The following is a 12,799-nucleotide window of genomic DNA, read 5'->3' as shown; positions in this document are numbered from 1 at the left end:
TGTTGTGTCTTTATGGAAGAGAAGATCCTGGAGAATAGGAATGTTGTCTGTTTCACTGAATCTCCAGAACCTACAGCAGTGCATGATAATAGGCATCAAATGAATGAATAAATGATGGTCCTCACCCCTTTCCTTTTGCTGAGTCCATTGCCACTTCAAAAAGAAGGCAGAATTATCTTTTTAGGGTGATATTCACCCATGCATTAATAGATTGCTATAAATTAGTAAGCAGGTTATTTAAAGCAGGCAAAAAGTACATCTCAATTGTGATGATGAAAAGTAAAAATATTAATATATTTGAGGTAAAATATCTATTTTATTTATTCACTCAACAAACATTTTTGAGTACCTACCATGTGCTTAGGATTGGGCTAGCTGCGAAGGTTAAAATGCATAAAACTAAATAATATAATTTAAAAAGCACCTAATCTAATTGTCAGAGTAAATCATTTGTGTGTTTAATCTGTTGCCTTTAAGCCAGCTCTATCTTCAATGCTATTAAAATGCTAAAATGCTGTCTAAGCCCAGTGCTAAGGGGTTCTATAGAAGAATCCTAACACAAAGAAAATTAACAACAGTGATATTTGAGCTGGGCCTTTAAGACTGAATAGAGGTTTTCAGATCAGGGACAGGAGAAAGAGCATTCAGGTAAAGAAAGTAGCATGAGCAAAGGCCCAGAAGGGTCCTGGTCCTCTGTGTGCTGACGGCAGGGAAGGCGGTTGGGAGAAATCTGCTAATAGCCTTCAAGGCTGAACAAGAACAGCAAGGAATGGCAGGACTAGAAAGATTAATTGGAACCATGAAGAACCATAAAAACCACGTCCAGGGCTTTAGACTTTATAGGAAATAGGAGTCTAAGATCATATCTACATTTTAGAAAGCTCCTCTTTATGGTTGTATAGATGAGGGAAGTGTTATACAGAAGAGAAGGTCAGGCTGGTCTCCAACTCCTGACCTTAGGTGATCCACCCACCTTGAGAGGAAACGTTGAGAGATTAGAGCAGGAATCCAGACAGTAAGTCAAGAAGCCCTGAATCAGGGCAGTTCCAAAATGAGTCAAAGGAAGAGATATATTTGAGAAAAATTTAGCAGGGTAGCATTGCCAAACTAAAAATGATTTTGGAAATGGCTAAGCATGTTGACAAATATTAGAAATGCAAAGAGAAGACTGAGACTATACTTTCTGGGATGCTGAAATTGAGGTGCTTGCAAGATATCCAGGCTGATAGATCTATTGGGTAGTTTAATATTTGAATCAATGCTTGTTAAAATTATGGTTACTATCTGAGTAGTCAGATAGACAGAATAAAGTAGCAAATCTGTCATAAACTCTTGTTCTGTTTAAAGACATAAAGGAAAGAGAGGTTAGGAACCATCATCAACATGCTTCTGGATGTCTGTGTTTCTATAGCTTTATTCACCAAGAATCACACCCAGATAGCAAAATAGCTGGATTAGGGTATTACTTATGAGGCTTCTTTCTCTTTCTTTTTTGCTTTCTTTCTTTTCTTTCCTTTTTTTTTTTTTGAGACAGAGTTTTACTCTTGTTGCCCAGGCTGGAGTGCAATGGCGCAATCTTGGCTCACTGCAACCTCCACCTCCCAGGTTCAAGCAATTCTCCTGCCCTTAGTCTCCCAAGTAGTTTGGATTACAGGCATGCAGCACAATGCCTGGCTAATTTTTGCATATTTAGTGGAGATGGGGTTTCACCATGTTGTCCAAACTGGTCTTGAATTCTTGATCTCAGGTGATCCACCCACCTTGGCCTCCCAACATGCTGGGATTACAGGCATGAGCCACTGCACCTGGCTAAGGCTTATTTTTCTTACAGGGAAATAATGGTCTGACTCTGCCTTTGACCTTGAGGGACTAGTGATAATAACAATTAAAAAACCAATCATTGTGTAGAAGTGAAATTTAAACCCTAGTACCTTGGCTCCAGAGTTCACTATTTTAACCCATTTGAGTTTCCTGACTGACAAGCTGTGAGGACCTCAGTGAATGGAAAAATAGACACTGAACTGGGAGTGTTCCTTAAAACAACTCCACCCACACCCCCATCACCACCCCAGCAAACAAACCAACCCTAAGCATTCAATCCTGGTTGCTGCAGTTTCCCCAGGGAAATGCATGGAGTGTGCCTAGAGCAAAACAGATCAATGTAACTGCTGTTAAAATGTCCATGGCTACACCAGCAAAAGAGGGGCAGAATCTGTACTTTCTTTCCATGCTTGGCTTTTCTTTGGGATTGTTAATATTTTTATGGTTTGCTAAAACTGATACTTGATATCTATTAGTCTCTGCAAAAATCTGATACCAGGCAGATCACTTGAGATCAGGAGTGCAAGACCAGCCTGGCCAATATAGTGAAACCCTGTCTCTACTAAAAATACAAAAATTATCCGAGTGTTGGTGGACACCTGTAATCCCAACTACTTGGGAGGCTGAGGCAGAAGAATTGCTTGAACCCGGGAGGCAGAGGTTGCAATGAGCCAAGATGGCGCCATTGCACTCTAGCCTGAGCAACAGAGCAAAATTCTGTCTCAAAAAAAAAAAAAAAAGAAAGAAAAAGAAAAACAAAATCTGAAACTAGTTAGTATCTACTTTGTCTCTACTTTTGCCTATAAATTTCCCCTAATTCTCCAGAATGCACTTACTGTGCACCCTGACACCAGTTTTAGAAGAATAAAGCACAAACCCATCAGGGCTTATCTTTGGTTGCTGGCACAGTTGGCTGAGTAGATGCTTTTGTCCTCTCTGTTAGCAGGCATATAGTGAAGAAGGCTGGGCTGTACCCCGGGTGGTGTTTTTCCTCTCAGAGCCAGGGACGGAGATTTGAGTGTTGCAGATACTCTGCTCTATTTTTCTGGAAGATACATCCCTCATTGTCTGCCCCTGGGGCCCTACCTAACAAACCTGTTCATTCTGTAAGACAGACTTCACATATTTGGAGGCAGATATCAAGTTCAGTGGGTCTATTTTCTTCAAGTTGAAAAATCACACTTTTTCAGCTGTTTTTTATGTGGCATGGTTTTGAGTTGCTTAATGGTCTTTCCTATGCTTCCAAAGATATCACTGCAATTCCCCTCTACTTCCTACAGCAGTAATTCTACCATAGGCAGGACCATTTTTATTTTTCATTATATAACATGTTCTGCATTCATATATAATTTTATGTGCATATAAGTATGCACCTTTATAGGAAATGTATCTCTATGACACTTGTTTTTTTTTTCTATTTTATGCTCATATTTCTAAAGTTGTTCACCAAAAATGACCAAATCAGGGCAATATCAGTGCAAAAAGTATCAACAAAACAGACACATGTTGATAATATCCATTATAATGTAACAGGAAATGTAAAATGATATCAGTAAAACTAAGGTTAAATGGCACTACTCCCCTTTTTTATTTACAGCTTTATTGTCCTGTCTTCGAACTGCCAGCCCTATTTATTATTCTTGTGAAAACAACATAAATCATTGCATATACCAAATTAAGCCTCAAGTTAGGGCATGGGGAGTGGATTAAGAGCAAGAGCTGCATAAAGTGAAATGCTAACAGCATAAGTTGTATCAATGCAGATAAGATTCTCAGGCTTCAACTATAGTTAAGCAGTTAGTAATAAATTTAAAAAATGAAACTGAACTACTTACAGCCAAGAGCCTGTGTAAATTCCCCCGGATTCACACACGTACAACCTTGGGCCAGCTTTCAGAGGAACAAGTCACAGATCCATCACGCTGTATCCCCAACCATGGCAACCACCAATTCCTGGTGAAAAAGGAATCCAGTTTTCAATCTCCAGTGATAACCATCAACAACCATTCTTCATACTCAGTGGGAATGTGGAAAAAACGACATTCAGTGTGTGTGTTTTTTTCTCCTCTCACCACAACAATTGACACAGACTTCTTCTTCTTCTTTTTTTTTTTTTTCTTTTCTGAGACAAAGTTTCGCTCTTGTTGCCTAGGCTGGGCAATGGCACAATCTTGGCTCACTGCAACCTCCACCTCCCTGACATCCCAGGTTGAAGTGATTCTCCTGCCTCAGCCTCCCAAGTAGCTGAAATGAGAGGCATGTGCCACTATGCCTGGCTATTTTGAGTAGAGACAGGGTTTCATCATGTTGGCCAGGCTGATCTTGAATTCCTGACCTCAAGTGATCTACCCGCCTCAGCCTCCCGAAGGGCTGGGAGTACAGGCGTGAGGCACCGTGACTGGCCTTGACACAGACTTCTTTCACAAAATGTATTTGGGATTTTTCCCACACACGAAGCAGAGGACACCAGCTGCGTTTCCTCTAATTTAATTCTGACACTATCTACCTGGAGAAAGCTTTGGATCCCCAGGTTGAGGGCTCAGTCCTCAAGACTTCCCCCACCCACTTCAGACACCAGTCACAAACCCAATCTCCAGAAGTTATGACCAACCAGCTTCCACTGGGGTTCCAACAGCCCTCTCTTGAGATTTAGTTTTCCAGAGTGGCTTACAGAACTCAGGGAAACTTATATTTACCAGTTTATTACAAAGATATTTTAAAGGATACAAATAAATACCCAGAAGAAGAGATGCAAGGGTGAGGTCTGGAAGGATCCTGGACACAGAAGCTTTTGTCCTTGTGGATCAAAACTGGGGTGTGCCACCCTCCCAGCGTGGATCAATTCTTGTCCACTCTTGTAAACTTCCACATTTTCAGCTATCCAGAAGCCTCCAAACCCTGTCTTTTTGGACCTTTTATGAAGACGTCATTGGATAGGCATGACTGACAATCACATAGAAATGCGATTGGACAAAATGGTATAATTTAGTACCAGTAGGCCGAGTGGGAAAACCCAGCAAGGGCTGTCTGCTCAGATTCTTCTTGACCTTTCTGTGCAGCATTCCTTCTTCCAGGGTATGGGGCAGAATGCTCTCCGGAATGAGGGTCTTATAACCCAAAATCAGATTGTAGCCCTGCCTCGGTCACATAAAAGGAGGTGAGAGGAAGGTGAGAGAGAGAGAGAGAGAGAGAGAGAGAGAGAGATCCTGTTTTCTGAGGCCTGAGGCACCTCAACATTATAACAAGGGCTATGAGAGTTATGAGACAGGAACTGTGGATAAAAGCATGTATAATATCACTCAGTTCCCAACACTAAAAACTACAAGGCTTTTTGTATTCCCACCGCATTCCACATATCCCCAGCTTTTGTTTCTGAGTTATTTCCAAGAAGGCCTTTGTGTTCTTATCTTGCTGTCCTCTGAAGTTGTAAACTCACTGCACCGGACACTCACTTCCACAAACAAGTTTGAACGGTCTTTGGAAGAGAGTTTTTCTTGTTGCTACTTCCAACCCTTGCCTGTCATCCAGACCACCTCAACTCTAAGTTCAGTTACGCATTTCCCTAAAGAACATGTTCATTTTCTTTGCCTTAGCTCTATTCTCTTTCCCAAGCTTCATTAGAACTTGAAGCCTGGATGCTGAGAGAGGGCAGAGAATAGTCCACTTTCTGTGATCCTATCCTTTTCTATTGGCAGTCTTCAGCAAATCTCTCTCAGGAACTTCCCAGCATAACATACTTTATGATAGTAGTTTCACTCTTTTATGATCATTTTTAATCTAAGGCATTTTTTTTTTTTGAGATAGAGTCTCACTCTGTCACCAGACTGGAGTGCAGTGGGATTTTACCATCTTGGCCAGGCTGGTCTCGAACTCTTGACCTTGTGATCCACCTGCCTCAGCCTCCCAAGGTGCTGGAATTACAGGTGTAAGCCACCACACCCAGCCATCATTTTGTAAAAGAATAAAATCTTACCCAGAAACTAAAAATATTTGTCAGGCCTCCAAGTTCAAGACTGGCCATTATAGCCTTGGTGACCCACATGTACACCTCTGTATGGTCCCCAGGAGCCAGAAAGTCTGAAGTAACCACAAGTAACCAGGTGGCCACAGAAAGAATTGAAACAACTTGTTCCTCCCTCAACTAATTGCTCTCCCCCTGCAACCTGCAACCTGCAACAATTGTTCCTGCTCAGCCTTGCAGAATTTCCTCCTGTACATTGGGTTTCTCAGGACCCCAACCCCTGTTAGTATGTAATTTACCTCACCCTCCCCTCTTCTCACAACTGATACCCTCCACCCTTATGATCATGCTTGTTTGTAATAGATGACCCCTACCCTTGAGACCATGCATCCTGTGATGCCCTTCCCCTCCCTAAGATAGATTGCCACCTTTAACTGACCATTTTCCCCAACCTATAAAATCAACTCTTTTTCCACTGCCCTCTGCTGACTCTCTTTTTGTACTCAGCCTTTCAGCATCTGGGTGAATAAACAGCCATGTTGCTCACACAAAGCCTGCGTGGTGGTCTCTTTAAGTGAGCGACACGCCTAACATTTGGTGCCAAAACCTGGGGCGGGGGAACTCCTTCAGGAGACCAAAACCCTGTCCCTCTGTGAAGAGACCTACCTATGACGTAGGTTCATCAGAGCAGCCCACACATCCACTCACCATCCTCGTATCAGGTAAGTCGTTTGCCTCAGTCTCTCCTTTAGCCCTTCTCACTACCTGTCAGTTTCTTCCTCCTCTCAGTTTCATTTTCCTCTCCCTTTCAGCGGAGACAAGAAAGATAGGACTTTACATGAAGGTTATGACTGGAAAAAAATCTCATGTGGGTCATGGAACCAGAAAGTCAGTTTTCCCTCGGTGACTGATCTTGCGGAGACCTCTGCTCTGGTTACTCACTTGCACTCACTCATAGGTGATGGATCAACATGTGGGATGCCCCCTTTGACTGATTCACTCCAGGTACAGGCCAAGGTTTAGTCTGTGACACCTGCTAAACTGCTTGGTCACGCACTCACTTTCCTTGTCTCCACCACTCTTTAAACCAGGCGTCCCCAGACTTTTTACACAGGGGGCCAGTTCACTGTCCCTCAGACTGTTGGAGGGCCGCCACATACTGTGCTCCTCTCACTGACCACCAATGAAAGAGGTGCCCCTTCCTGAAGTGCGGCGGGGGGGGGTGGGGGATAAATGGCCTCAGGGGGCTGCATGCGGCCCACAGGCCGTAGTTTAGGTACACCTGCTTTAAACTATAGGCAAACTCCCACCCTCCATTCCTCCCTTCTCTCCCTTAGCTTGTGTTCTAAAAAACCTCAAACCTCTCCAAGCTATCACCTGACCTAAAACCTAAGCATCTTATTTTCTTCTGCAATATCATTTGGCCACAATATAAATTGGACAATCGCTCTAAATGGACAGAAAAATGGCACTTTCAATTTTTCTATTCTGCAAGACCTAGACAATTTTTGCCAACAAATGGGCAAATGGTCTGAAATTCCCTACATCCAGGCATCTTTTTTACATTTCAATCCCTCCCTAACCTCTGCTCTCAATGTAACCGATCCCAAATTTTCCTTCTCTCCCTTCCATCCGCTCCTCCTGCCTCCACCAGTGATTCAGAATTCTCCTTGTCCATCAGTCCTTCCTACCTTTCTCCTCCCTGCCTGGCCAAACCAGACCCAAATCTAGGCCCTAAACCCCTCAGAGCCTCCCTCCTCCTCCTCTGCCCACAACCCACCTCTTTATGCCCCTCCTGTCACCGCCCCACTTCATATGCGGTTGGGCTTGCAGTTTAGTTCTGTGGCTAACTCCTCAACCCCAGCCCCAAAATTTCGCCTTTGAAAGGTGCCTGGAGCCTAAGGCATAGTTAGGGTGCATGCTCCTTTTTCTTTATCCAACCTTTCCGAAACTGGCCAACAGTTAGACTCCTTTTCACCAAATCCTCCAATACTTCACCCAGTCCTATAATCTCACCTGGAGTAACTTAAATGTCATCCTTACTTCTACTCTCCCCTCTAAAGAACGCTTAATAGCCATTTTATCACCCAATCAGCCCCTAACATTAAAAATGCTACAGAAATAAAAAATCGGGCCCTCAAATTCCACAACAGGATTGAATTAACCTCGCTTTCAAGGTGTTTAGCAATAGAGAGAAAGCAGCCAAGTGGCAATGCATATCAGAACTGCAAATGCTTGCCTCCGCCATAAGACAATTCCCAGCCACAACACCGGTTCACAAAGACTTCAAAGCGCCCAGACTGCAGTGTCCAGCGACCCCTCCTGGACCTTGCTTCAAGTATTAGAAACCTGGCCACTGGGCTAAAGAATGCCCACAGTGGGATTCCTCCTAAGCCATGCCCTGTCTGTGGTGAGTCCCCACGGAAAGTCAGACTGTCCGACTCCTGTCACTGCTCGTCTGCTTGGCGGCTAAAGACTGACGCTGTCTGAACATCTTGGAGGCCCCCTGGACCATCACAAATGCCGAGCTTTGGGTAATTGTTACCGTGGAGGGTGAGAGTTAAGAGGGTAAGAGTTCTTAATCAATATGGGGGCCACCCACTCCACACTAACCTGTCTCCTTGGCCTCCATAACTGTTGTGGGAATTAATGGCAAGGCCTCCACACCTCTCAAACTCCCCACATCTGGTGTCAATTAGGCCAGCACTCCTTTCCACACTCTTTCCTAATCATCCCCACTTATCCAGTTCCCCTGTTAGGCTAAGAAAATTGTCTGCCTAACAAAATTGTCTGCCTCCTTAACTATTCCTGGGCTACAGCCACACCTCATTTCCGCCCTCCTCCCTGAACCCATACCTCCCTTAATAGCTCCCCCTGTGTCCCCCTACCTTAACCCTAGGGTACGGGACACCACCTCCCATCCATCCTGTGGTGCCAAATCCCTGTACTCTCCCCAGCTTCTCTAAAACTCACCCGAATTCCTGAGGAAACTTAAAGGCCCTGCTCCTGTCTATCTTGCTGCTTTATCCTCTTCCTCCATTCTGTTTCTGGTTTCACCCCCGGCTGCCAACAAACTTCTTCTAAAGTAAATAAATAACCTCATTTTTCAAGGTACCCCATGTAACTTCTCTGCCTATTCCTCCTGCTCCCTTGGCTGCTCCATGTAATCACAACTATTATTTCCAACTACCTGTACAAAACCCTTAACTTAACCCATTCTTTGTTATACCAACTTGCCCCAACCCTTTTCCTTGTACACTGCTGAAATTCAGAGTTCTGCTGTTGGAGTTCTTACACAAGAGCGGGTCCATGTCCTGCTGCCTTCCTCTCTAAACAACTCGACCTCACTGTCCTGGGTTGGCCCTCATGCCTACGTGCAGCAGCTGTCTCTGCTCCACTCCTTCTTAAGGCCTTCAAAATCACAGGCTCTGCCTCACTCACTCTATACAGCTCTCACAGTCTTCAGGCTTTTGCATCTTCCACATCTTCCTCTTTGCATCTTCCACATCTGTTATCTGCCCCACATCCTATCCAACTCTAGTCACTCTTTATTGCAACTCCCACTGTGACTATTGCACACAGTCCCATTTTTAATCCAGCCTCTCATCTAATACCAAACATAAACACAAGCCTTAAACCCAATGACTGTATCTTCCTAATTCATATAGCATCCTCCCCATTTCCACATATTTCTCTCTTTCCCATTGCAGACCCAGACCACACATGGTTTGTTTATGGCAGTTCTTCAAAGCCCAGTCAGTTGGCACCGGCTAAAGCTGGTTATGTGGTTGTATTTCACTCATCTATCATTAAGGCTACTACACTCCGTCCCTCTACTACTTCTTAGCAAGCTGAACTACTTGCTTTAACCCATGCTCTCACTCTTTCTAAGGGACTGCATGTAAATACCTATACTGACCCTAAATACGCCTTCCACATCCTACATCACCATGCTGTCATAGGGATAGAAAGAGGATTTTTCACCACACAGGGGTCCTCTATTATCAATGCCCCCTTAATAAAGAGTCCACCGTAAAGAACAGCAAAAAACTTTAAATCCCATTGCCCAAGGAAACACTTTTGCCAATAAAACAGCTAAAAAGGCAGCAAACACACCAATATCCCCTCCTAGAGGACAATATTTTTCTTTCTCATCAATTACTCCTACTTACTCTCCTTCTGAATCCTTAACTTAGCGAAAACATTGCAAAACAGGAAGTCGTTAGACTTAGGTTTGCAGCCTTCTCAATTACTCAACTACTCATTGTAACTTTGAATTTACAATGTGGAATCCTTACCTTCTTTGAGCCTTAGCTTCATCCTCTGTCAAATGGACATGGTAAGATCTCTTGCCCTCTTCTCTCAAGAAGCTGTGGAGAGGAAGTGAGCTGAAACAGTGTGAGTCTGTGCTCTGTAAAAGTACTCAGTGCAAGATGACTGGCATTCTTTGCCAAACACCACCAAAGTGAGTGCAATCATTCTTGGGTATCCCAACTTATTGACTGTTCTGTGTTTAGGTTTTCTTAAATGTCTTCTTTTTTTCCTCCGCCTCCCAGGTTCAGGCCATTCTTCTGCCTCAGCCTCTCCAGTAGCTGGGATGACAGGTACCCACCACCATGCCTGACTAATTTTTATATTTTTAGTAGAAAAGGGGTCTCACCATGTTGGTCAGGCTGGTTTAGAACTCCTGACCTCGTGATTCACCCGCCTCAACCTCCCAAAGTGCTGGGATTACAGGAGTGAGCCACCGTACCCAGCCAAATGTCTTCTTCTTACATATAGTACTCTAGAATCTCTTCCCAGTATGATCCTGACACCAGTAAGAGTACTGACTCTGCACTTTGGGAGGCCGAGGCAGGCAGATCACAAGGTTAGGAGATTGAGACCATCCATGTTGAAAACCTGTCTCTACTAAAAATACAAAAAATTAGCCAGACATGGTGGCACGCACCTGTAATCCCAGCTACTTGAGAGGCTGAGGCAGGAGAATCACTTGAACCTGGGAGGTGGAGGCTGCAGTGAGCCCCAAGATCATGCCACTGCACTCCAGCCTGGACAACAGGGCAAAACTCGGTCTCAAAAAAAAAAAAAAAAAAAAAAAAAAAAGAATACTGACTGGTTTTCACTCCTGTCTAGTGATGAGGTTGAGTGGTTGCAGGGATAGGCCAGGCTATTCTAGCCAAGCTCCTCAAACCTCTAAAGGTCAGGAAAACCCTGGAGAAAGACCCTAACACTGTCAACAAATTCTGTGGAGAGCCTAAAAACTGCCTTCACAATTCTTTTTTTTTTTTTTTTTTTTGAGACGGAGTTTCACTCTTGTTACCCAGGCTGGAGTGCAATGGCACGATCTCGGCTCACCGCAACCTCTGCCTCCTGGGTTCAGGCAATTCTCCTGCCTCAGCCTCCTGAGTAGCTGGGATTACAGGTACGCGCCACCATGCCCAGCTAATTTTTTGTATTTTTAGTAGAGACAGGGTTTCACCATGTTGACCAGGATGGTCTTGATCTCTTGACCTCGTGATCCGCCCGCCTCAGCCTCCCAAAGTGCTGGGATTACAGGCTTGAGCCACCACGCCCGGCTCACAATTCTATTCATATGCCCATAATTTTCCCTAATGGTAACATGATTTATATGTGCAGGAGACAAGGCCACATCACGAGAGTGAGTTTTTTTTTTTTTTTTTCTTTTTTCTTTTGACAATGTCTTGCTCTGTCTCACAGGCTGGAATGCAATGGTGCAGTCTCCACTCACTGCAACCTCTGCCTCCTGGGTTCATGTGATTTTCCTGCTTCAGCTTTTCAAGTAGCTGGGACTACAGGTGCCAGCCACCATGCCTGGCTAATTTTTGTATTTTTAGTAGGGATGAATTTTACCATGTTGACCAGGCTGGCCTCAAACTCCTAACCTCAGGTGAGCCACCCACCTTGGCCTCCCAAGGTGCTGGGATTACTGCCATCATGCCCAGTCAAGAGTGAGGTCTTTAACTGTGCATCTAACAAGAGGGACATGTACCAGAGAGCATTATCCTCCGCATTTGTTGCTGTAAAATTTTGAGAATTGTTACTTTGTGCTATGCAGTGAATCCTAGATACTGATCTGGTGAATCCTAGATACAGTGATCCTAGATACTGATCTCTATTTTTCCTGGCCTTTAGTCTCCTATAAGTCAATAGAATCAAATTAATTAATCTACCAAGTGTTTATTAGGCACCCATTGGGAGCATATGATTATATCATACCAGAGGTGATACCAGGAATTCTAGGATGCTGGTTTAAAAGTGACTAGCTATTAATAAATTTCTTTGTCAGATATCATAAGGAAGGAAGAATAAATTATGAAAATATTGCAGTATATAATTTCATGAAAAAAATGAATATATCTGCTAGGAGTATTCATAAAGACCTATAAGCATCGATTCATGTAATTAAAATTATTGTGACTATTTAAAGTCTATTTAGAAGAAGTATATATTTTATTCTTCTTCTAAATAGACTTTAAATAGTCACCATAATTTTAAAATGATACTAAAATGTTATTGGAAAAGTCTATATTAATATAAAGAAGACTTAGAATATATATGCCATGAGCCTGGTGCAGTGGCTCATACCTATAATCTCAGCACTTTGGGAGGCTGAGGCAGCAGGATCTCTTGAGGCCAAGAGTTCAGGATCAGCCTGGTCAACATAACGAGACTCCATCTTTACAAAAATAAAATTTTTAAATAAATAACATTTTAAAACTAAATAAGATAAGAAATAATACATTTTAAAAAGATTACATATGTTATGGACTGATTCCATCTCCCTAAAACTCATGTGTTGAAGCCCTAACGCCCAGTAACTCAGAGCGTGACTGTATTTGAAGATAGGGACTTTGAAGAGGTAAAATAAGGTAATAAGGCTGGCCCCTAATGCAATGACTAGTGTCCTTTTAAGAAGAGAAAATTTAGACACACAGGAAAATACCAGGGTCGTGGGTGCCCTGAGGGATGGCCATATGAAGAAGTAGCAAGAGA

The 12,799-nt window shown here is 43.4% G+C and overlaps 1 protein-coding gene and 1 pseudogene across 1 annotated transcript in view; one reads left to right on the top strand and one right to left on the bottom strand.

Annotated features, from left to right (window-relative positions):
* Positions 1–3,673, bottom strand: part of MME (membrane metalloendopeptidase) — a 128,321-nt gene extending 124,648 nt beyond the window's left edge. The window contains exon 1 of the mRNA XM_074405524.1: positions 3,657–3,673. The gene's annotated coding sequence lies outside the window, so the exon portion shown is untranslated. The remainder of the gene's footprint in view (positions 1–3,656) is intronic.
* The window catches only part of LOC141585595 (keratin, type II cytoskeletal 8 pseudogene), a 29,192-nt pseudogene that overhangs the window by 4,630 nt on the left and 11,763 nt on the right, over positions 1–12,799 (top strand).

This window comes from Saimiri boliviensis, chromosome 9 (genome assembly GCF_048565385.1).
Source record: "Saimiri boliviensis isolate mSaiBol1 chromosome 9, mSaiBol1.pri, whole genome shotgun sequence".
Lineage (NCBI taxonomy): Eukaryota > Metazoa > Chordata > Mammalia > Primates > Cebidae > Saimiri > Saimiri boliviensis.
This window is presented reverse-complemented; position numbering and strand designations above follow the sequence as displayed.